At 36.9% G+C, this 27,004-nt stretch overlaps 1 protein-coding gene across 3 annotated transcripts in view; it reads left to right on the plus strand.

Annotated features, from left to right (window-relative positions):
• The window catches only part of PTPN5 (protein tyrosine phosphatase non-receptor type 5), a 117,160-nt gene that overhangs the window by 54,799 nt on the left and 35,357 nt on the right, over window positions 1-27,004 (plus strand). The gene's annotated exons all lie outside the window — the stretch shown is intronic.

Genomic DNA, 27,004 nt, shown 5'->3' on the forward strand with positions numbered 1-27,004 from the left:
AATATATCTTTAAAAGATTTATAAAAATAATGGAAGCAAGGGCAGGTAGCTAAGAATGGATACAGATTACTGTAACATTAGTGTCAGAGCACTATATCTCACAATGATCAGAGCTGAGCAGTGTTTGCTAAGGAAAACCAAAATATCATTTTATCTGGGTACATGTTGTCTTAGCTATGTTATAAGCAAGAAAATGATCAAAGAAGTAATAGGTGACTTGAAATAGATAAGTCTTCAAAGAAAATGCAAGAAGGTAGGCCTATTTCATTCCTTTACTGTTTCTGTCTTCTCTACCCAAGACTGGATAGGATAGAACATTTTCTCTACCCAAGATTAAAAGGATACAACAAAAATGGTTGAGAAAATTAGAACCCAAGGTAAATGAAGATATGGCAAGAAGGTGCCTAGTTAGCCTAAATAAGGCTGGACCAATTGGAACTAATACTAGTTCTAGCATCCCCTCTCTAGTATTTCCCACTGTACCATCTATGTTCTGATCTTCTGAAATTTCTAAGTCTCCATGTAGATGGTGGTGAGCTATAAAGGGGCAGAGAAAGAAACTATCTTTCTTTCTCCAACAGAAAATCTTTTTTTTTTTAATCAGAACATAGGAATATGGGAACATTAGCACTGCAACAATAAATGAATGACAAAAGAATGGAAGTTTGAGGACTCCACAAGCCCATTGACCTTTATAGCTCAGAAGAGGACTATAACTAAGCGAATCTTTATGAGGACCACTCAAAAGAGAGAAAGGAGGGGTAACTTGATGTTACAGTGGATAGAGTACTGACCCTAGAGACAGGAGTACCTGAGTTCAAATCCAGTTTCAGACACTTAATACTTCTTAGCCAGGTGACCCTAAGTAAGTCACTTAACCCTAATTTGTCTCACAAAAGGAAAAAAATATGTTTAAAAGGGGGGAAAGGATTTCTAATAAAGAAGAGCTATGAGCTTTTACCCTTTGATTCTATGTGCTCTCTAAGCTTTAGCCTTCTCTCCCTGGGGACTTTTTAAGTGCAAGGGGTCACCTAGAATGGTGAGATGTTCCTCTAACAACTGTCTTTGCTATATCTCTTTAGGAAAATACTCATTCAAAAAGCTAATTAACTCTGGCTAATAATCAGTGGAAAATACTAGAGAGAGGATGCTAGAACTAGTATTAGAAACTCCAGGTCCTTGCTTAGCATTATCCCTAGAATCATGAAGGAAAAAGTTTTAGCTAATCCCACCTGATCTTATCCTGCAAGGGAAAACTGGGGAGTTAGTCCTGGAGGGAGTGTTATACTGAATAGGTTTTACCCAGGATAAATTCTGTATCCTTCAAATTTGCAAGGACATTCTGGAGAGATTCTCCATTGAAAACTTTTATTTTTGAATATCCTAGATCCACTAGAGAAAAATTGATATTTTTGTTCTTTTGGTTTGGAGTATATTGGGAAAATCTATTTTCAATGTGTTTTCCTTACAAATCAGACCAATTTCTTAGTGATAACCTTCACATATTTAAATGGTTAAGTACTTTTATCTGTTCTCTTACTGTACCCTGAGGTGTGTTGAAGCTATAAGTTATATGAATTTTTGTGGGGGGTTATTTATATCTATTAAGCCAGGACTGAGGGTCTTAGTTACTGATTTGCTATGGTTAAGATCCTCTCACCAACTTTCCCAGAGATAGTCTGAGCTGGGATGAACACTTTTTTCACTTCAATGAGACTGAACTTTCTTGAAGTTTTTCCAGGCTATCTTGAACTTGTTTCATGTGGTTTTCAAGGGAAACTGGGAGAGCTCAAGCAGCTTCCTGGCTTTACTCCGCCATTTTGGCTCCATCCTCAGGAGTCATCATATGAATTTTTATATCCCAAAATATTGCTGTTTAACAGTTTGCCTATAATAGTTCAGGTATTTGTTTTGGTTCTCAAAATTTTTATTTGTAAGAATCCTTGGACTGCTTTTCTTATTATGACATGTTCAGACAGTTCATTTGAGGTCCTTATGGATTGCAGGTCCATAGAATATGGTTTTTCTGCTGGCCTAGAAATTCTAGATGCTCAATCCCAAATGCTCAGTCTCATTTTGAGAGCCTTACAACCACTTAATATTTTTCTGAATTTGTTTTCATTTTAAGTTAACCCCTTGTACTAGTGATGGCTGGGTTGATTCATAGAGAGAATTACCCTAATACATTGTCAGATATCTTTTGGAGAAATTTCAGATGCTCTATGATAAATGTATGAAAGGAATCACTAAAGACATTTAGGTATGCTAAATATGGGAAAAGACGCATTCCAATTGAATCACTTTCTATATTAAGGAGAATCATGAAAGCATTTTCATCTAGGATAGTTCTTTTCTCTAAGAAGAAGACTGATTTTTTTTCCTTTATTGCCTTGGGGGAGTTCTTTGAAAGCACTGAAAACAAGCAGAAACCTGTGAGAATTTTGTAAAATTATACATCTGTGTGTATGTATATATGCGCCCAATTGTATCATATATTTGGAAGTGTAAAAGAATATTGATTTTAGAATTGGCAGGATTACCCACCCCCCATGCCTTAGATCAAGGAATGCTGTGGATATAGAATAACTAGATTTCAGCAAGTAAGTTAACAAAATCTCTGCTATATCCCATATGAAGAAGATGAGGAAGTATGAAACAGCTCATAACAGAATACAGAGAATTCAACACTGGTTGAATCACTGGACTCAAAGAGGAATCATTAATGAATTTATTTCAGCCCAGAGGAAAATCCCCACTGGAGTTTCCAAGGGATCTGTCTTTGACCTTGCTGTGCTGCTTGACATTTCTAATAATGATCTAAATAAACATATAAATTAGTAGCCTTACCAAATCTGCAGATGACATAAAGCTGGAAGAAATAGCTTACATGAAAAAGAATCAGGTTCAAAACAATCTTAATAGTATAGAACAATGAGTAAAATTTAACAAGACCAAACTTATAGGAATAAAAATAAAATTATGCACATTTTTATAGAGAGTAAAAATTGTATACAAGTTTTACAAAATCAACATTTTTAAGTACAAAATGGAGTAGGCTGGCAAAACAGGTTTGTGTGAAAAAGAGATCAGAAGTTTTAGAGAACTGCCAGCTCAATGTGAATCGATGACAAAATAGACCAAAAAAGCTGATGTGATCATTAGATACAATAATGATGACAGTGTCCAAGAAAAAGGAAATGGTCATCCCCCTGTAATCTACTCCAGTCATATCACATGTGGAGAATTGTGTTGATTTCTAAGTGTCCCATTTTAGGAAGGATGACAGAGAAGGGTTACCACGGTGATAAGGGGACTGGAGATGATGCCTTAAGATCAGCTAAAAGAAATGGAATGGTTTAACCTGGAAAAGATAGGGAAAAGTCTGAAAGCAGTTTTTAAGACCAGGAAAGGCAGTTGTATGAAAAGGGGGATTCCTGCTTGGAGCATATGGAGCAGTAGGCATGTTTCAGAGAAGCAGATTTCAGCTCAACTTAAAAACTTCTTAACAATTATAATTGTCTCAAGGGATAGTAAATTTCCTGTCACTAAGATCTTTGGGTAAAGGCTAGATGGCAATTTCTTAAGAGGAACTATATAGAGGAGATTGCTATTTAGGCATGAGTTAAATTGCATGACTTCTAAAATTCTGTGATTCTTTAACACCATCCCTAAAAGAATGATTTGAGTTAGGGTTAAGAACAGCTGCCTGCCACTGCAGGTGACAGTGACATCAAGTGTGGGGAACACAACAGCCACCTGCAGAGTGCCTGTCATTGAGCATCACTCAGAGTGCCTACAATCGGGTGTCTCGTGGGAATGCAGGTGATGTACACACCCACAGACCTTCGGCTGACATCAGCTTCCTGCTTCCCTAGCAGCTGTTGTGTTCAGATTTGGAGTGTCTACATTGGGGATGGGAGGTGGAAGGGATATGCTGGGATGATGTTGGGGAAAAGATGTTTTTGTACTTTGTGATCAAAGAGGCATGAGAGTCAGAAGGTACCCTATCCTATTTACAGAGGATGATGTGATATGGTGAAGAGAAAATTGGATTTATAGTTAGAGGATCTGGGTTTAAATCCTGGATCTGCTTTTCACAACCCAAAACTTGTCTTTGGAAAAGTCACTTAACTTCTGTGTATTTGGGTTTCTTCATCTGTAAAAAAACAAGGAGATTTGATGACCTCTAAGATCTGTTTAGCTCTAAATCTAAGAGCTTATGAGACAGAAGTCTTTGACTTCAATGTCAACCCCAAACATCTGCTCTGTGTTCCCTAAACGAGATTCTATTACACTGCTATGTCAAGACATTTGTTTGCCCCAAACATAATGATGCTGCTGGTGGTATGTTGCTGTTCAGCCAAAGCAAATTCTGGGGAGGTAGGCAGTTAGAACTCGCCTTATTTATCTGAGCATAAAAGCCCCTAAGATCATGAGAAAACTAAACAAATTATCTTGGACTCCGCTAATCTCCAACCCAACCTCATTCTCCTAGTTCTCTGGCCCTTCTACCTGACCACCCGGACCTTATTGTTTCACCTTCTGCTCAAATATTGTGAATCCTAATAATGACTCCCAACCTTCCATTTGTTGTCTCCCCTTCCTCCCATCCCAGCCCCCAGCTTTTAACAACTCAATAGTCAGCCTCTAGCTCTATGTGACTAGTCCAATATTTCTGCTCCTTCCTGCCAGTCAACCTTGCTGAATTTCTCAGCTAGCATTATTGGAAATCCTTAGCATCAGTTTGTTGTGCAACTAGGAGTATTACTAAATGGAAACCTATTTCAGGATAAATGATATTAGGGTCAGGGAGAGAATGGCAATGGCTTGAGCAAGTAAAGAAAGCAGAAGAGCTATATGGTCTTACCTCCTTCCCCTTTTTAAATAACAAAATCCCTGTCTTCAACCTCCTTTAATCAGCCAGAGCAATAGAGTTAAAACCAGTTAGCTTAACTACTTCAATCTCTCATCAATGATGCCCTTATTATATTCCATAGCAAGGATGACGGTTTTCTTTTTCTTTTTTTCTGCCGTTTCATTGCCAAGACCCTGCTCTAAAAATTAATATGGGCTAGTTTGGAACAACTACTGGCACCAATTCTTATCCTCTAGAAATCTAAACCCAAATTTATGCTTAAATATATAATCTTGTCTTTCTCAAAATGGGTTAATATGATCAACCAATTCTACTACCCAATGCCATCTGAGCTTTTATCAAGTTTGAAATCAGATGCAAATACAATGCAGTCTTAATACCAAAAGAAAAGTTGGACAGATGGAGAAAGTCCCCAAATCTGTCATCATCATCATCTCTGTGATTGTGAATATTAGCCTTATTCTCTATGTCAGTTATGGTTGGAATATCAATACTCAGCCTATTAGATTGTTTTGACCTTATTTCTTGACAGAATGATTTATTTCTTTAAACAATGGCTGCTATCTTTATTAGGGGCTGTTAGAATATCAAATGGCATATTCATTAAACATGGCAATAATGAAATGTGCTTGTGTTTCCAAAGTGAATTATTCACTAGTTGTTTTGCCTTGGTTTCTTTCCAAAAACACCTTTTTTTCCCTTTTTTTTCAGAAATACTTTATTATATATATATATATATATATATATATCACCTCATGAAGTGACCCTCTGTATGTATATGTATGTACACATACATATACATACAAACAAAATATTTGTATATGCACACACTCTTTCTTTTTTTAATAGCTTTTTATTTATAAGATATATGCATGGATAATTTTTCAGCATTGACTCTTGAAAAATCTTCTGTTCCAACTTTTCCCTCCTCCCCCTCACCCCCTAGATGGCAGGTAGACCAATACATATTAAATATGTTAAAGTATATGTTAAACACAATACATGTATATATATCCATACAGTTATCTTGTTGCACAAGAAAAATCAGACTTAGAAATAAGGTAAAAATAACCTGAGAAGGAAAACAAAAATGCAAGCAAACAACAACAGAAGGAGTGGAAATGCTATGCTGTGGTCCATACTCATTTCCCATAGTTCTTTCACTGGGTGTAGCTGGTTCTCTTCATCACTGAACAACTGGAACTGCTTTGAATCATCTCATTGTTGAAAAGAGCCATGTCGGTCAGAATGAACCATTCTTGTTGTTTCCTTGTATGCTGATCTCCTGGTGCTGCTCATTTCATTTAGCATCAGTTCATGTAAGTCTCTCCAAGCCTCTCTTGGAATCATCCTGCTGGTCGTTTCTTATACAGCAATAAAATTCCGTAACATTCATATCCCATAATTTATTCAGCCATTCTCCAATTGATGGGCAACCACTCAGTTTCCAGTTTCTTGCCACTATAAAAAGGGCTGCTATAAACATTTTTGCACATATGGGTCCCTTTCCCTTCTTTAAGATCTCTTTGGGATATAAGTCCAGTAGAAACACTGTTGGAGCAAAGGATATGCACAGTTTGATAACTTTTTGAGCATAGTTCCAAATTGCTCTCCAGAATGGTTGAATGCATTCACGATTCCACCAACAATGTATCAGTATCCCAGCAAAAATATCTTTTAGATATAAAAACAACAATAACAACAACAACAACAATAATAATAATAAACATTTATCTAGGATTTAAGGTTTGCAAAGCATTTCATTATATTCTTTGATTTGAGCCTTTTGACAAACTTATGAGTTAAGAATGTTAAGACAAGAGAATTTGAAAATCATTAAATTCCCTCCCAAGACAGGAATGACCCTAGAATCCTATCAAGGCATGCAGCAGCATAACCACTGGCCAGAGAATCCTGAACCTGGGAGAAGTTGGAGACTGGTTCATTTCCACATGAAATTTCCAGCATTTAAATCACATCCAACAGATGGCTATCCATTGCATCCTAGCCCAATCTCCACAGTAACAGGAGCTCTATAGGGACAAAAGATTTTTTTGACTTCCTCTTTAACAAGTTCTCAGAAAATTCTTCCATTTAATCTCTTTCTTTTCAGTTAGTGTAATCCCATTTCATCTTGTTAAGACTTTTATGAAGAAGAAAGCAAGATATCATCCTCTTCCTCGTAATAATCCTTCTCATCTGATCAAAAGCTCCATGGTTCCTTCTGAACTGATCATTCTCAACATTGAGTAGATCACCCTTTCCTACTTTTCTTTTCCTCTCCTTCCTTCTGTTTCTTTTCCCTGGATACTTCCTATTCTCCCTCCTATCCTGGCAACAAATGTAAAAACAGAACTCTAGGTAGGGCATGATTAATGTCAAACTGAATCTTAGAACCACAAAATGTTGGAAAAGAAAGACCCTCTGGTTCGGTCTTCTTCATTTATAAAGAAACTGGGGCATGGTGAGTGGAAATGACTTGCCTAAAGCCACACAGTTAGTTACAACAAGTCCTCTAATGCCCTCTCCACTGAACAACATTGCCTAAAAGTTTTTGCTGAAATATGATACTCATCTCTTATACTCCTGTCAGTACAACCCTGATTTTTTTAACAGCCCTGATACATTCAGTTTAGGATCTTCTGTGACTTCCAGACCTTTGACTCCTACTTTATTGCATAGGTAGGCTTTCCCTTAGCCTCCATCTGCGTGATTGTCTTTTTAGCCCCTAACAATACCATCTTTCATCTGATAATGATCTTCATCTTGGAAATCTATGCATCTGTCACAGTTGTGGTCACTTCAGATTCTGTCCCCTGACTTCTGTTTATTATAGTTCCATTACCTGACAATGTAGTCAGTAGCCTCACTGTATACAGGTCATTAATAGAGATATTGACCAATATCAGCACCAACATATGGATTAATGCAGATCTGTGGCAATCTCCTGTTCTCTATTCCTCTCTACAGGGCCATAGATCCATGTTTCAGAATGAAAGAATCAGGACAAAAGAAATCATTTTGTCAAACTCATCTTACAAATGAGGAAACTGATATCCCAAGAAGTCATATGGCTTCTCTTAAGTCACATAATTAATGAATGGTGAAGCTAGGATTCAGAACTGTATCTTTTCTCTTTTGACTTCACCACATTGCCATTTTATTAGCTCCAAGACCTATATCATGTCTGGATAGATCACATCCAAGGCTTGATCTTTCTCAACAAGTAGATGTATAAAGCAGGGCACTTGATCTTTGGATTTGGTAGAAAGGTAAGAGACAGAACAGGAGTGAAAATTACAGGGTGGAGGATTTTAGGGAAATAAGTTGCCCTCTCTCCTTTTAAAGTTGCCCCTGGAAGATAGATATCAGACAAACATTTGGTGTTTTGAGGCCCTTATTCTGACTTAGTAGTGTGTGGTCAGTTGACATCAGTGCTTTACCTTTAGAGTCCTGAAGATGGCAGGGAGGAATTGAAATGCCTTGTTATTTCCAGGCATTGTCCCTGATCAGGAAAAACAATAACCCTTCCCAAAAAAGTCCACACCAAAGTATCAAAGTTCCCAATGCCTCCTTTTGTGCTCTTCTCTGTCCTCAAGTCAAGAAGCATTTTAAGCACTTACTATGTGACAATCACTATACCTCAGTGCTGGGAATTTAAATTCAAGAACAAAGAAATTCTACTGTCTAAGAGCTAAGTTCTAAGGGGGAAGACAACACATGAAAGAAAGCTAGAAAATGAGTAAGTTGGAGAAGACAGTTGTCCTTATGAGGTACATGACAGAGAAACTGCAATCAGGAATACAGCCATGAAGAAGAATAAAGACATAGTTGCCCTGAACATTCTCCTTAAAATGGAGGTTCTGGAGGAATCAGCCAATCAGAGGAAAAGGTTACTTCCAGTGTGAGGTAAAATTCCAAGGTGAAGAGGTTTTTATGGTATGATAGAAAAAACCCAAATAATCAGGTGTCCAGCTTGGAGAGGAAAAAGATCCATAAAAACATATCCCTTCCCTAAATCTGTTCCCAGAAGATCCAGACCTCGAACTATTCTCTGTTTTTAATAGTATTTTATTTTTCCAAACTTGTGTAAAAATAGCTTTCAACATTCATTTTTGTAAGACTTTGTGTTCTAAATTCTCCCTCTCTCCTTCATCCCCCTTCCCCAAGACAACAAGCTATCTGATACAGGTTTAATTCTTTTAAAAATATTTCCCTACTATGCCCAAAGAGCTATCAAACTGTGCATACCCTTTGATCCAGCAGTGTCTCTACTGGGCCTATGTCCCAGAGATCATAAAAAAGGGAAAAGGACCCACATATTCAAAAATGTTTGTAGCAACTCTTTATGTAATGGCAAGAAACCAGAAATTGAGTGGATGCCCATCAGTTAGAGAATGGCTGAATAAGTTATGGTATATGAATGTTGTGGATATTATTGTTCTATAAGAAATGATCAGCAGGATGATTTCAGAAAGGCCTGGAAATACTTTCATGAAGAGGTACTAATTAAAGTAAGTAGAACCAAGAAAACATTGTACACAGCAACAAGAAGATTATATAATGATCAATTCTGATGGACATGGCTTTTCAACAGTGAGGTGATTCAGGCCAGTTCCAATAGTCTTGTGATAAAGAGAGCCATCTGCATACAAACAGAAGACTGTGGGGACTAAGTATCACAACACAGTATTTTCACTTTTTTTGTTGTTGTTTGTTTGTATTTTGTTTTCTTTCTCATTTTTTTCCTTTTTGATCTGATTTTTATTGTGCAGCATGATAATTGTAGGAATATTTATAGAAGAATTATACCTATTTAACTTATATTGGATTACTTGCCATCTAAGGGAAGGAGAAAGGGAAGAAGAAAAAAATTTGGAACACAAGGTTTTGCAAGGGTAAATGTTAAAAATTATCTATGCATATATTTCAAAAATAAAAAGCTTTAATTCAAAAAAACATATTTTTCTTATCATGTTGTACAAGAAAAATCAGATCAAAAGATTTTTTAAAATGAGAAAAAAAAGCAAAGATAAAAATCTTTGCTTCAATCCACATTCAGTCTCCATAATTCTTTTTTTGGTTGTGGACAGCATTTTCCATCCCAAATCTATTGAATTGTCTTAAGTCCCCACATTGTTGAGAAGAGCCAAGTTCATCACAGTTAACATCCCGTTATCTTGTTGTTACTGTGTGTGATGCTCTCCTCGTTCTGTCAAAGTGTTCTCTTGAGGGGCAATTCTAAGGCCATAGAAGCACCTCAGCCTTCCCAAAAGCCTTTGTCCAAGGAAAGCCCTATACTGATGGGTGGATGTTCCCTGGGACAGATAGATCTGCCTAAGATCATTCTTAGACTGGCAACATAGTCCACCTGTAGTCAGATTATTTTTCTTTGGTTTGGGCATAACTTTCATCAGAGAGGCTGGGCTACTCATAGGGTTTGGGGTTGCCTAAAGTCCTCTAAGCACATGAATAAGGAGCAAGAGCAAAGGTGACCAATTAGAGACAGTTATGAAAGGGGAGAGGCAATGATAGGCAGAGGACAAGTGAGGAAGAAGTGAGTCATACAGCACAAAAAAAAGTTTTCTTTGTTCTCAGTAAAGTCCTGTAGTTTACCTCTATATCTTATCAGTCTCGTGATCCAGCTTGATTCTTGAGTCAATATATCTGGATATTAAGTCCTAGCTATGTAACCTTGAGTAAATGAGTTCACCCATCTAAATTTTGGTTTAATCCTCTATGAAATGAAATCATGATGTCTGTACTAGCTGGAACTAGCTGGAACAAGTTGAGTTCTTATCAATAAATACTCATGGAATTTCAACAGTGCTGTATTCAGAGAACCAAGCAATGTACTGAAGGAAATGAATCATTTCTTTTTTTTTATTAAAGCTTTTTTTATTTTTTGAAACATATGCATGGATAATTCTTTGACATTAACCCTTGCAAATCCTTATGTTCCAATTTTCCTTCCCCCACCCCTTCTCCTAGATGGCATGTAGTCCAATATATTACCATAAATTCTACCAATTAAACATGATAGAAATATATGTTAAATACAATATATGAATACATATTTATACAATTATCTTGCTGCACAAGAAAAATCTAATTAAACTGGAAAAAATGAGAAAGAAAATAAAATGCAAGCAAACAACAAAAAGAGTGAAAATGCTATATTGTGAACCATACTCAGTTCCCACAATCCTCTCTCTGGGTGTAGATGGCTCTCTTCATCACAAGATCATTGGAACTGGTCTGAATCATCTCATTGTTGAAGAGAGCCACATCAAACTGAATAATTTTTATAAGTTATGATACCTGACTTCATGGAGCTTATAAACTAGTAGAGAGATATGCACAGAAAATTGTGGTATAGAATCATAAAAAATAAGAAGATTGATAAGAAAACGTGCTATCTATGACAGAAAGATGATGGATGGATTCAGAATATAAAATGAGACAGAGAAGAAGAGAGAAGAAAAAAGAAGAGAAGGAGAAGGAGAGGAAGAGGGTGAGAGAGAAGAAAAAAGAAGAGAAAGAGAAGGAAAGGGAGAAGAAGAGAGAGAGAAAAAAAAGAACAAGAGAAAGAGGGGAAGAGGGAAAGGAAGAGAGAGAGAGAGAGAGAGAGAGAGAGAGAGAGAGAGAGAGAGAGAGAAGAGATCTTTGTATACCACCCTCAAAGAAATTTGTTTTACTTGACTATGCATATTTGTTATAAGAAATTTGTTTTTCTTTTCTTTCTTTTTCTCAATGAAGTGAGGAGTTTGGAGGGAAAAAAGATAGATTTTTTTCAAACAGAGTTGAGAAGTGCCTCAGATGTGGAATATTGCAAGCACTCTCAGATGAAGCCATTATAATTTTAGTTTTACTATTCATTTTACTTTGTTAAAAGAAACCTCTGTGGAGACCAGAGGAAATCTGTACATATTTGTAATATAAGAACAAAATACCCATAAAATATGTTCCATTTTTTTTAAAAATGTGTGCATTGAAAAAATTTGAACAAAGTCCTGTGAAGTCTGTGGGGAAAAAGTAACTATTCTCAACTAAGAATATCAGGGAAGATTTCATGGAAAAGTAACCTTCAAGTTGGACTTCAGAGGATAGGTAGGAATTTCAGAGTCAAATAAAAGAAGAAAGAATATTTCAGGCACAAAGAAGAGAGTAAATGATGAAGGATTAGAAGAAAGGGAAAGGTATGATGTACGTTTTAGAGACTAATCCAGTTTGAGTAGCGCATAAAGGAAGTGGAAGGTAAGCTCTACTTTAGTAAGATTATGTTTGAAGTATTGTGCTTAGTCTTGACAAACATAGTTTAAATAGGATAATAATAAGCTGAAAGGCAACTAGGTAGCACAGTGATTAAAGGATCAGATCTGAAGTCAGGAAGATCCCTCTTCCTGAGTTCAAATCTGGCCTCAAACACTTACTAGCTGGGCAAGTCTCTTCACCCTGTTTGCCTCAGTTTCTCACCTGTAAAATAAGCTGGAGAAGGAAATGAGTTCCTGTAATATGAGGATTGGTTGAAGGAAATGGGATCTTTAGCCTGGCAAAGAGAAAATCATAAGGATATGATATTTGACTTCAAGTATTTGAAAGACTCATGTGGAAGAAAGAGTAGAATTACCTTGTTTGGCCCAGAAGGCCAAACCAAGAACAGTGGGTGGATATAGTAGAATCCAGTTTCAGCTAAGTGTCAGGAAAATCTTTGTATTAGTTAAGAGTTGAGCAAAAGTGGAGTGGACTGCCTTAAGAACTGTGAGTTTTCCCCTTTTTTGGAATTTTAAGTCAAAGCTGAATGGCCATTTGTCAAGTATGTTATCACAGGGATTCCTTTCATGGATCGGTTGGATTGAATGTCATCTGAGATCCTTTCTGTTTCTAAATGATCAGACTCTATATCATTTTGAGAGTTTGGATGACCAGGAACCACTATCATAAAAGATAGACTAAAGTAATGTATTAAATGCATTATGAGAGAGGGATGTCTCATTTAGCAGAATATAGATCCCAAAAAGATTTATAATAATTCATATTTACAAAGGATTTTAAGGTTTACAAATATATTTTTCTCACAAAATCCCTGTGAGGAAAATAGAGCAAACATTATCTTATCCATTTCATGGATAAAAACTCACAGAGGTAAGTTACTTGTTTAGAGTTAGACAACTTAAGTGTCAGAGCTGAAACTTGAGATTGAACTTTGATAATTTATATAGTATTATTTATAATAATAAAGTATTATATGGATGCAAAGTATTTATCATCATCATCATTGTTTCATCATAATTTGGTGACTGTTTAGTCTAAGTTAAATTCCAGTCTCTAATAACAAAACTGCTCTTCTTTTTGTTCTGTTTTTTATTTTATTTATTTTATTGTGAACTTAATAAAACAAACATTTTCATAACATAGAATAGAAAAAAAAGATGATCATATAAGAAACTGCAAGTCTATTATACACAACTTGCTTTCCTTTCTATTCCTTTTAAATATCTAATAAAGTTATGATGCAACTTTTTTCTTTTCCTTCCCTCCCCCCTCCAAGATGGCTATCATTAGACACAAATATGCATATGGACATATACATATATATATGTAAAATCCTTCTATATGTACTTCTATTTATTTCTCTGAATGCAGATAGTGTCTTCCTTCATATATAAGCAAATGATTACATATTTGCCTTTTCCCACTCAAGGCCATCCTTGAATCCTTCAAGCATTCTAAAAAGGAGCAGCATTATTTTAAAAAAAAAATCAGTTATGAAGACAAAACACCCACACTCTGTGGGTCTATTCACCATTTCTAAGATAATTCAATTCCTCATCCTGAGAATGGGGAAGACAGGAAGAAGAGGGAGGGCAACAAAGAAGAGAGCTAGGGAATGGAAACAAATGAGAAATCTGAGCAATTAGTCTCAGTTGGAAGATATGGGGAGAGAGTAAAGTGGGGAGCTCTTACAACCCTGTGAACCCATCTTAAAGATGAAGAAATTGGGGCAGTTAGGTGGCGCAGTGGATAGAGTACCAGTCCTGAAGTCAGGAGGACCTGAGTTCAAATCTGGTCTCAGACACTTAATACTTCCTGGCTGTGTGACCCTGGGCAAGTCACTTAACCCCAATCAGGAAGAAAAAAAAAAGATGAAGAAATTGAGGAAAAGTTAAATTATTTGCTCAGGATTTCACAGTTAATTCAAATCTAACTTCAAGTCTTACATTCTTTCTATTATATCACAGTGCTTCTGATTCAGACAATTAGGGTTCCTATGCAACTAAATGCATATATAGTCTCTTTTATTGAAAATCAGAAGCTATCTTAACTGAAATTGACTCTAAAGTCTAGGAAGATCTTCCTCAAGGCTAAGACTGGTTAGAAATAATAGATAACTTTCCTGGATTAGCTGGTCAAGTCTTTCAGGGAGCTGTCCTTGGTGCTGGCCCAACCAGAACCCAGAATCTTACTCATCTGCTTTTCTGGCATTGATCTACCTATAGTCTCTACCTGTTTTGTCTTTTGGTACAACCCAAAGACTCTTTGTGACTAAACTTTGTTCTCAGTCTTTCCAAACCCTACTGTTTGTATCTTGTACCCAGTCTGGAAATGCTTCACCTTTCCACCACAATTTGTCTCAATACCCATGACTGTGTTTGAGTCTCAGCTTCAGATAAAACAGAAGGGTATGATTTGTTCTGCCATCTCCAACAAACTTCTTTTATTCCAGGTCATCATCCTTAGCCTGGCAGATCACCAGAGATTCTGCACATTGGACCTGCACCAATTCTCTTCCTAACACAGGTTTTCAGGAGAAAGAGTAGTCTTTATCATCCTGTCCTTATCACACTATGGTCTTCGGCTTGTTTTGTTCACTCTGGATTCCTTTAATTGTGGGTGACTTGGGGCTCCTTTCCCAGAGCTGCATAAGCCTGTTCACAGATGTACTTTGTTATTACTTTCTAGAGAGGTTTTGAAAGTAGGGCCCTTTGTTTGTACAAACAAAGCTGTTTGCAATTTAAAATATAATCATTTTATTATTTCCCTATCCAAAGACTACTTGAGTTTTGAAAAAAAATCCATTAGCATTCCAGATTTAATTAACTTTACAAGACAAAACCCTACCTCCTCTCTTCAGGGGCCCATGCCCATGCCATGGAGGAAGATGTGCATTAGATTACAAGTCTCAAAGGCCTTGGCCAATATAATAATAGTAATAGTAATTATAATAATAATAACAGCTAGCCTTTATATAACACTTTAAGATTTGCAAAATTCTTTCAATATATTATCTCATTTATCTCTAAGGCAAAATTTGAACTCAGATTTCCCTGACTCCAACTCCATTAGTTTCTCCCCTGCCTCATATTCAACTGCTTCATCTTCCTGCCTATCTTCTTGTTATCAAACTGTCATGTATCTCTGTCATGCATCTATTCTCTATGTCTACCTCTCTCTACTACTACTATTCTCTACTGGCTCACATTGCAGGTGGATGTAATTGACACCAGGTTTCTGAGAGATCAGGATGTTTGGGGTGTGTCTCCATGTACACACACTATACCTGTCCTAGTTTTCCAGCTACACATCCCCAGGCTACAGGGGGGGAAAAGATATTGACATTGAGAAGTCCTTTTGAAGTCATAGCACAGTCGCAAGTTCTATGGGAAAGGAGGCTGCTAATATTCACAAAAGCCATGAACTTTTCATGCAATCAGACCTCACTAATATTCACAAAAGCTGTGAACTTTTCATGCAGTCAAACTTCACTAATATTCACAAAAGCTATGAACTTTTCATGCAAACTGACATCACTAATATTCACAAAGGCAGTGAATTTTCCATGCAGCCTGGCCTAGAGCCCAGAGGAGAGCAATCTTGCTATTCAAAGGCAGAGCAAATATAATGGGAATGGTGTTAACATCTGTGTAATGGCTGATATATACTTTTCATCCCTTTAGAGTAGGAATTCTGATTAACTTGTTTTTATAATTTTTTTCATAATTCTATTTCTATTGATTCTTTTGTAATCTTAAGCATTTTGTGCATATAACTGGAACCCAGAACAGACAAAAATAAGTTAAGAACCTCTGGTTTTGACATATCTCTTCAGAGACCTATTTAGTTCTCCTGGGAGTTGGGGACTTCCCAATACAAAATATTTAACCTACAAAGTCTCTCCTCCCGTTAGGATTAGCCTTAGCCTCCCCAAGATCTTATTCTGCTTCCCAAACCTTCCCAGCTTTGGTTTCACCTGTCTTTCAACTAATGTCCCCAAGGCTTAATTACAAAGAACAGAAAGTGTTACCTCTCTCAGACGAATTTATATTGTAGAAGATTCAAAAGTTAAAGAAACAAATATAGAGGAACTTTAAGTGATGGGACTTGAATTTCAGGTGCTTAGGAGACTATAAATTATTATGCGTGTGAAGGGGGGTTGAGGGTCCTGTCATTGTTCCTCAGATTATAACATATAAGTGACCATGTCTAATTGTTAGCTCTATGTATGTTCTCCATGCAGGGAAGTATAGGAAGTCAATAAACAAGCAATTAGGGATTGTAAAAAGAGTACAAGAAGCTACATTACCCAAATCCTGACTAAAGCTACACAAGTCTCTGCTTAGGGGTGAGAGGAGGTTATACATTAGAAACAGGGCTTACTGCCTTCATGACTATTGGACTTTGATAATTCTGGAAAAAAGAGTAAGGCTGACATCTTTACACAAGTCTGCTTCATTTAAATCCAATCCATTCACAAGTCAAAACATCATCATGTGATGTCATCGATCCTCTTCATAAATAAAGGATAAACAGCAACAATAGCATTAGAAACACCTGAGTAGCCAGGTGGTAGGGAACTGGAAAGCACTTTGCATCAGAAGTCAGAAAGCTTAGGTTCTAGATCCAGTCTGACAATTGACTAGTCTGAACTTTGGCAATTAATTTACACTCCCTAGGCCTTGGTTTCTTCAGCTAAAAAATGGATTAGATGATTCCTAAAGTCCCTGTTCTGATTTCTGTGACTTCCACTTGCTTAATCACATAGATGGAGATAGATAGAGGTGATTGTGACATTCTAATTGTAAGCAATCTCATGTGGAAATGTGGGGACTGAGCCAGGAGGTGTGTTTAGCAAACTGCTGTGTTGTGTGTTTGGGAAAGGAGGAAAGTTGAATGGGACAAAGCCCCACTGTGTGTGTAAATATGGGCAGGCTCAGCAAGCTGTCTGTACCAATTCCCTACAGGGCTGAAAGCCAGGGAGACATTATGGGGATGGGAGTGAGCACTACAAGGATGAGTCACAGAGAGAAGCAACAATTTACATACAGACTTGATCCAACTAAAGGGCCCTCCTCTAGAACCACTTTTCATTGGGCCTATAAGCTAATATCTCCTTTAGACAGTTTTCAAAGTGAAGTTCTATGGACCTTTCCCAAGATTCTTTCTAGGGGTCTGAAAAGGCAAAACTATTTTCATACCAAACTAAGATTTTATTTGACCATTAAAATACTCCTGCTTTTTCCAACTTCATATCATGAGAATGAATTTTCTTCATGTATTTCAACCAAAATAACATTGCAAGAAATAGAATACAAAAGAAGATAGGAGAACCCAGCTCTTTTCTATTAGGCCAGACTTTTAAAAGATTTGCAATAATATACAAAATGTTCCCATTATCACTAATTTTTTAAATGAAAATAAGACTTTTTTTCCTTTAAAATGTTTGTTAATATGTAATAACTTTTTATTTTAAAATCAGTTTGTTTTTTTAAATATTTATTTTGATTTCTGTTATGGTAAATATCAGTAGCCTTTATGTCACATTTATACAAGTTCTTTGGGGTCTTTGATAATATTTGAGAGCATAAAGGGTCCTGAGACCAAAAATTTCAAAATTGCTACTCTTGGAAATCATACCTAGAATTAATCTTAGAAGTCTTGTATTCAGCTCCCTCATCCTATACATCAAAGCTTCATAAACTGAGGATTATATCCCTATATATGACATTGCATAACTGAAAGTGGGAGGTCACAAAAAAGGTGGCAATTGTAAAAGATAACAAATATTCTGCCAAGATTTAATTATTTATGTAAAAATAAACAAACACCTTCATCTCCATATGTAGATTTGATTTCATCATTAATCAATGGTAAAATTACATATATACCAAAGAATTGTTTGTTTTCTTAATTTCTGTATGAAAGCATTTATTACATGTCTGGCACATAGTCGATGCTTAATAATTACTTGTTTTCTTTTTTCCATGATTTGCTTCCTTATTTAATATAGAATTCCAGCCTTGAATTCCTGACCCAATAACTAATTTTCCTGATTGCCTCACACCCTTGAATCTTGGCACTTTGCAGACAACCTGGGTTTGACTCTGGAGACACTTGAGTTGAAATGCAAACAGCTGGATGAGAAAAACAGCAGGGAAATACAGCTGTTCACAGCTGTTAGTCATGTCTGTAAATTCCCACACTACTTCAACAGCATGGAAACATTCCTTTGATGTTGATGATTGCTGTTTAATGTGGTAGGAGATCCAAGCCTTGAATGTTTGTGATGTAGCACTTCAAACGTGGAATGTGAAGAAGATAGAGCATGAATGGAAAGTTAGCATGGTGGTCAAGAATTACACCAAAACTGAGATTTCATGCCAAAGCATTCTTTCCCCCATGCCATATTGCCTTCCTAGAGAACCATGTTGTGAGTTAGAGGATAAGAGACAAAAGAATATAGTATAAATGAACATATGTACATTCAAATGTGTCTTCCTGGAAATTTTTGAATTTTTCTAGTGTTTATCCCCGCAAGATTATAGGAATAATATAGATTTGAGTCCCAGAGGGTTGATTTTACCCTTAGAGTAAACCTTGATTTAGAGAACATAGAGAGGAGAGGAATTGGGATAGATTGAAAAAGACATTACTGGATACTTTGAATTGGATGCTCCCCATAGGATTTTGAACTCAAATGTCAAAAACAGCGCTCATTGTCTCTATCCCAAAATCCTTTCCTCTTCTGAATTGTCTAATATAGAGGGCATCACCAACTTTTCAGTGAACCAGGTTTATAACCTTAGTGTCATCTTCAATTTCTTTCATTTACTCCACCCAGGCAGCTGCAAAACTTATTTCTTTCTCTACAATACTGCTTATATAACTTCCCTACTTTTTCTCTCACAAAGCTGCCATCTTATCTCATATCCTTATTATTTCTCTCCTGGATTATTCCTTCTACTCCAATGGTCTCCCTATATCAGGTCTCTCTTCCCTCTAATCCAACTCCCATTCATTCATCAACATGATTTTCCCAAATGGTTGGTCTAACCTTATCTCTTCCTTGCTCAGTCAATCCTACTACAACTCCCTATCACTTCTAGAATCAAATAAAAAATCCTCTATTTGAAATTTTCAATCCGACCTAACCTAGACCCTTTCTACTTTTTTTTTTTTTTTTTTTTTTTTTTTTGCTGAGGCAATTGGGGTTAAGCGACTTGCCCAGGGTCACACAGCTAGGAAGTGTCAAGTATCTGAGACCAAATTTGAATTCAGGTCCTTCTGACTTCAAGGCTGATGCTCTATCCACTGCACCACCTAGCTACCCTCTTTTCTACCTTTCCTATCTCCCTACATTCTCCTCCTCTCCATGAAGTCTACAATGCAACTCTAGTGACTGTTATTTCTTGAATATAACACTCCCATCTCCCACTTCCATATCTTTGAACTAGTTGTTCTGCATGTTTGAAATGCTCTTCTCCAAGCATCTCTTAGATCCCAAGCTTCATTTAAGACCCAAATTTTAAAAAAGACTCCCCCAAAATTAAACACTACTTTCCCTATAATGCCTTTCCAGCTTCCGCACTTCTCCCAGACGGTCCCCTCTAAGGTTACCTTCTGTCTAAAAATTTATATAATTGGGCTTCATTATAATACAAGCTCCCTGAGGACAAGGACAGGTTTTGCTTTTCTTTTTTCACTTTCTTTAGTTCCTAGAACATGGGAAGTACTTAATGAATTGATTGATTGACTGAAATGAGTGAAGAGAAAAAAATTATCTAAATCACTAATAATTAGGAAAATGCAAATTAAAACAACTCTGAAGTTCCACCTGCTTTCCAGAATTCCTGGACAAGTTCACAGGTCCACCAAGAGTACATTTTTATACCTATTTTCCCACAGCCTCTCCAACATTTGTCATTCTCCATTTTGGGTCAGTCTAGAGTTTCAGAGTTTTGTGGTGGGGGGTGGATTTGGAGGGAGCATTTTTCTGATTATTAGTCATTTAGATATAATAGAGGAGAGAATATAAATTAAATCATTTTTCTCTTCACATTTCAATCAATATTATTTCAGTCAATAAGCATTTGTTAAGTACTTTCTATGCCCAGAAAGCTATTAAACCTTTGACCATTGATATTATTACTAGGTCTATATCTAAAAGAGATCAAACAAAGAAGAAAAGGACCCTACTGTACAAATATATTTGCTAAGGAGATGCCTATTATTTGGGAAATGGCTAGACAAGTTATATAGTATATGTTGTGATGAAATAATATTGTGCTATATGAAATAATGAAAGGGATGATTTGGGAAAGCTTGCATGAACTGATACAGAATGATGTGACAGAACTGGAAAAGAAAAACATACAATAATAACAATATTGTTAAGACAAGCAACTTTGAAAAACTTAGAAACTGTGATTAACACAATGACCAATCATAATTCCAAAGGACTGAGGATTAAACATGCTGGCTACCCACTGATAAAGATGCAATGGATTCAGATGGATAAAGATGCAGAAATTTTTTTTACATGGTCAATGTGGGAATTCGCTTGCTTCATTATGTATAATTGAAACAAAGATTTTGTTTTCTTGCTTTCTCATGAGAAAGAGAAAAGAGGGAGGAAAAGAAGAATAGATCTTTGAAAATAAAATTAATTTTTAAAAAGGAAATGAAAATAAAGAATGGCACATGTCCCTGAGGTTAAGAACCTGGATTACTGGAATAATGGTAGAAGTAGGAGTGGTGGGTTTTTTGGGGGAAATAGAGTTTGGTTTTGAACATGTGAGCATATCCAGCACACACTTAAGAGATAAAAAGTTGAAGCTCTATAATCACTTGAAAAAAGTTTAGCATATATATGTATGTGTGTATACATATTTTATATATATATATAGTGTGTGTATATATATAATATATATATCTCATTTTGTGTGTTTGAATACATATATATGATATATGTATGTGTGTGTTCAATATCTATATTCAAGGGGGAAAAGAATGCTTCTTGTTCAAATAGTAATATGTAGTTAGATGCCGCCCCCATAGAGTTTTCCAGCACTGTGTTTATTTTGAATAGATACTGTAGACAGAAAACAGTCTCAGAATTGAAGGAAGTAAGCAAGCTAGTTTGTTTTGGGAAAAGTGCACAATGATTTAATGATCCCAAGTTTCTCCCTGAAACAAAGGCCCATTTTTTTTAAACATCAATATTCTTCAGGTAATGCTATATAGCTATAAATCATGGAAAGGGGGAGGGGGAGGTAGAGGGAAGGAAAGGAATGAGGGAGGGAAATAAGCATTTATATGCTTCTTCCTTTGTTCCAGGCACTGTTAAGTGCTTTTACAAATATTATCTCATTTGATCTTCACAACAATTCTGCTAGGGAAATGCTATTATGATCCCCATTTTACAGTTGAGGAAACTGAGACAAGGAAAAGTGATTTGCTCAGGGTCGATACCCCAGGTTAGTGCCTGAGGCTAGATTTGAATCTTTTTTTCCCTGACTCCAGGTCCTGCATTCTATCCACTCTGTACCAGGTGCCTCCAAAATCTCCAAAGCTATGAGTTAATCCAAGGGATACCAGGATAGTTACGTAATGGAAGTAACCATGATGCTACCTGTTACTTACAAAGTGCTGCATCCCAGAAGAATTTGACATATAATTAAAGAGAGTAGGAAATCTAGTCAGAAAATGCAACTGGTCCAGACACGGAGGGAAAGTGAGGGACAGGGTGTGTTATTCTGATACCTATATAATGTCAGAAAATCTGGAGGAAGACTTCAGCATACTATGTGGACCCAAAAAAAAGGAATAAGAGGACATAGACAAGAGCCCCATAGGAGAAGAAGGAGTTAGGTGTATTTTGTTCACCATCATTGGAAAGCTTATCCAAATTCATGAGACCATAGACCTTTTGAAGTCACTTGGCCCACTCATCCACCTGAAACATATCCTTCTCTTACCAACTACCCAAATTTTTTCCTGAAGTCACTCCAATCACAATTCTCATGGTTAATGACTACCTAACTCGGAGTTATTTACATTCTTCCCTACAAACAGCTGAGGTAGCATACAAATGGAGTTGACAGCCATTCCTGAGGAGCCCTGGAGCATAGAGCAATAACTTCCATCCCAGTAGGACTATCTAGGACTTAATAGAAAAGGCAAAGGACTCATTCCTTTCCTTCAGATAATCAGACCTTTGGCTTGCCTGCTGGGGATCTGGAACACTCTGTATTCACTCTGTGTCCTTTGCTATAATATGTTCACCTTGACTTCTAAGTACATACTAAATCCTCACCCACCCTTTAAATTGTGCATTAAGCAAGAATTCATTGTTGAAACTCTCCTAGACTCACAAATGTTAATGAGGTCTCCTGTGGTATTTGGTGGGTAGAAAACAATATGGACCAAAGAAGAAACTATGGCAATCAATACACAAATTTTAAAACTCAGAATTGATGGAGGTCTTTTACCAATTCCATAACACAACAGTCTTGAGAAGAAGAGAGACACCTGAGGAGGGTTATTGTAGGATCTCACAGCAGAACTTGAAAGAAGAATGATAGATCCTGCCCTGTACAATGCCATCATTTAACCATGATGTTGGAATTGGGGATGGTGTGGGAAGAACAGGATAAGATGAGTAAATCATATCAGCAGCTTCCATAAAAAGACCCAAGCTTTGAGGCTGAATGAGACAAGTGGTCAACTCTCTAGCACTTCCCTTACTTTGTTTTATAGCCTTATGTGGATTTCTAAACACAAATCTCTGCTACAAGAACTGGTTTTCCCACTAGGTTTCCACACCCTGTCACCAAAAAAAGGGTTTTTTCCTTTTGACTAATAATTGACCTCCTCCCAGTGTGGCCCCTGTGGCTTCTATCCTGGCCTTGTCTAATCACCTGCACCTATTGGCCTTGGAGAAGCTTATAGCAATGGGCTGTGAGCTTTAGACAAGGTACCAAGCCACTTTTCCTGAATAGCATTCTATTTCTTCTATGAATACTGTCTCAGTAGAGTCAATTTAATCTCCCTCACACTCACCAGTGCTAATAGACTTTTGGTACTGCCTGTAATTGTCCCCAGTGGCATAGTTACTGATCTCAGCTTACAAATGTTTCCCTTTGCCTGGGTCTTCACTTGTTTAAACTGACAGCAGCAATATTGATATGACTTCCAGGAAGTTGTGCCTAAGGATTCATTCAGCTTTGACTGCTAACTGGCAGAGAGAAGGTCCCTGTCTCTTCCTGCCTCTCACAATCAAAGGCATGGTCTCTGAGGATCTAAACTAAGCTCCTAAATCTGGAGACAAAGGTAGAAATGGTACCTGTTTCCTTATGATGCTTCCTTACCGACTTTTAACCTGTCTCATCCCATCATGAAACATCACTAAGGAGAGAAATAAGAGAAAACTGGGGGCAGAAGGAAGGTATAACTGAGGAGTAAGGTCCAGCACTCACTCCAGCTAATGACAGCAAGGTTTGTGAATAGGAACTGACCTGCCCAGGTCCAGAGAGTGAATTTCTTGAAGAAGAGATTTTAAAAAACAAAACACGAGAGCATTATATCTTTCTACCTAACAGCTTCTATCACATCCTGCAAAACTACCTAACCCTCTTCCCAAGGGAGTATCTCACTCTACTTTGCTTGCTATAAGCATCTGATAAATGTTTGTTGATCTGATTCAGTTTATTCTACTAGGCTCACGGGAGAAAAATAGATCATTTTTTCTATGCATTCTCACTCAAATATTGTTTTTATACAGTTCAACAAACCAACAGTATTATTGACCATGGCAAATAAATTATGGGTAATGTCATCAATATGAGATTCGTAGACAAAAATGACATTCATTAATAGGGCAGATGTTATTGGGGGGTTTCCACTGATGAAAATGACTTTTCCCTCTGCCTTGCCTCTCATATCCAGGCAGTTGTCAGATTTTGTTGATGCTATTTCCATGTTTTTCATCCATTCCTTTCTTACCATTCATATCACAGGTACTCATCTCAGGTCTCATCTAGATTATTACAATAACTTTATTCATCTCCCAATCTCCAGACTTTTCCCTCTTTAATCCATTCTCTGAGTAACTAGTAAAGTACTACAGAAGCTGCAATGGATCCCTCTTGCCTCTAGAATAAAATAAATACTTCTCCACCTGACATTTAAAGCCCCAGGCTATCCTTCCAGGCTTATTACCCATTATAGTCTTTCAATACATTCTAAGGTACAGCCAAAATTGGCTTAACTTGCTATATGATATTCACAATATTCAACTCCCTCCCAGGCTGCCCTCCATGCTTTTCCTCCTCCTCCCTGCCTCTTAGAATCCCTAGCTTCCCATCAAAGTCCTACTCAAGTAGCATCTCCTACCAGAATCCTGTTCTGTTTTCACCAATTGCTAGAATCTTTTCCCCAAAAACCTACTTTTACATATTTTGTAATTAGTTTTCAATATACATGCTATTTTCCCCAAATAAAATATAAGCTCTTCCAGGCTAGGGACTTGAGGTCTTGCCTTTGTATCCTCAGGACCCAACACATAGTAAGCCCTTAAATTTCTTATTGAATAATAATTGAATAAAATTAAATTTTTTAAAGCACTAAAAAAAATTTAAATACAATAAATTTCTTATTGAATATATAAGTTACATTTAATCCATCCTTCTGCCTTAAATTGGGCATTGAAAACATTGTGGGAGGGCTGTGAACCCTCTTCAGAACCATAGGCCTGGACAGAGCTAAGCTGGCCACATGAGGATCAAAGCCATGATCTTTAACACTAGCAACTGGGTCAAACCCTCTAAGCTAAGCTGCTGTGCCCAGGTGTACCAGCCAACAAGAAAAGGCCTGAGTTTGTCTCTTTCTCCATTGTAGTGCCAGCTGTGTTGTCCTGGAGCAGGTGTAGTAAGACCATTCAGCAGCCACTCACTGATGAAACCTCTAACTACTGAATGAGAAACACAGGCAGGAATGCATGATGACTCAGTGACTGTGGGTCTGTCACCTTGTAATAGAAAGAGCTCTAGATTTAAAATTAGTCAGTAAATATTTATTAAATGCCTACTGTGTGCCAACCATTCCACATCATATTTAAATGCATAAAATAAATACATAAGATTACAAAAGAAATCAATTATATTGAAATGCAGTTACCAGTTTTTTTTCAAGGTTTTCAGACCCTTGCCCTAGTAGGGTGTTATGAACAGGAAACAAGAAATTAGATCAATGTGATACAACCACACAGGGTTTGCAGTAAGCCTAGAAGGCATCGTAAGGACAGTCTCATTTTATTTTCCCCAGTATCCCCAGCACCTAACACAGTGCCTGATATATAGTAGGTGCTTAATAAATGCTTATTCAATTGCTATTGAATTGAATGAGCTCTGTTATCATAATAACTATCAAGAAGCCAAGGTCACTTCCATATTATGAATAAAAATCAGAGTAAGACCTGACTGAAAGCAGATCAGCAATCCTTTTCCAATGAATTTTTGAACCCTACAGACCAAAGCTCTTTTCCCCTGGAACATACATAGCTTTCAAAGTTCTGAATGAGACAATCAAATGTCACAGAAAACAGAAACATTTCAAGTTTTCTATTAAATCACAGACAGATCCATTGCAGACTTCTCCTGGTTAGCAAAATAAGAGGGAAGGGAAGAAAAAGAATACACATTTATTAAGTACCTACTATTTGCCTGGCATTGTGCTTAGAGTTTTATTAATATGCTCTTATTTGATTCTTTAAAAATATCAACTCATTTGATGGGAAGAAGAAGGCTTGTCAGGAACTATGACCTCTTGTGCTCCAGACAATTTGAACAAACTTTCTTTTTCCCTGGACGAATATTTCTTCTGGTAACTGAGGTCTTTGTCTCACACAGCCAGTCACGGATCTATGCCAAAAAAATCCATAGCCCAGTGAGTGCTTCAAGAATATATGAATGTAGGGGCAGCTAGTTGAGCCCCAGCCCTGAAGTCAGGAGGACCTGAGTTTGAATTTGACCTCAGACACTTAACACTTCCTAGTTGTATGACCCTGCGCAAGTCACTTAACCCCAATTGCTTCAACAAAAATAAAATAAAAGAATAAGACAATGTATAATGAGAAAATAGACAGATAGATAAACAGATGCATAGATAGATAAACAGACAGAGACAGACAGACAAGTAGATAGATAGATGGATAGACAGACAGATAGATAAATGGATGGATGGATGGATGAATAGATAGATGGATGGATGGATAGATAGAGAGATGGATGGATAGATAGGTAGATAGATAGATAGATAGATAGATAGATAGATGGATGAATAGATAGATGGATGGATGGATAGATAGATGGATGGATGAATAGATAGATAGATAGATAATAGCTAGAATGAGAATGTGCTTAAAGACTGGTTCTGTATAGATACAATCTCTTTCCTCAGTAGTCATACCTTATATGCCTCTCTGGATGTATGAACAGGACAGCATTTCTTATTTTTCTAATATTTCTTGAGACCCCCAAAAGGGCCTCAAACTTTAAAGGCTATTTCATGTATTAATTAATAAATATACATTTATTTAAGCACTTACAATGTGTTAGGCACTGTGCTAAGTGCTAGGGATACAAAAAGAGGCAAAAGATAGCTTCTGCCCTTGAAGAACAATGAAGGAAGGTCCCATGTGTTAAGGTCTACTTTAAGGGAATATAATTCCCACTTGCCAAACCCCTCAGCTCTCTGGGAGTCTGGTTGCTGACATGGCCATGGATCTGTTCTTCAGCCTTGGGACCAAGAGGGCCTGGAACCCCAGGGACAGGTGTAGGTGGGAACAGAGAA

Source organism: Antechinus flavipes, chromosome 6, assembly GCF_016432865.1.
Source record: "Antechinus flavipes isolate AdamAnt ecotype Samford, QLD, Australia chromosome 6, AdamAnt_v2, whole genome shotgun sequence".
NCBI classification, from domain to species: domain Eukaryota; kingdom Metazoa; phylum Chordata; class Mammalia; order Dasyuromorphia; family Dasyuridae; genus Antechinus; species Antechinus flavipes.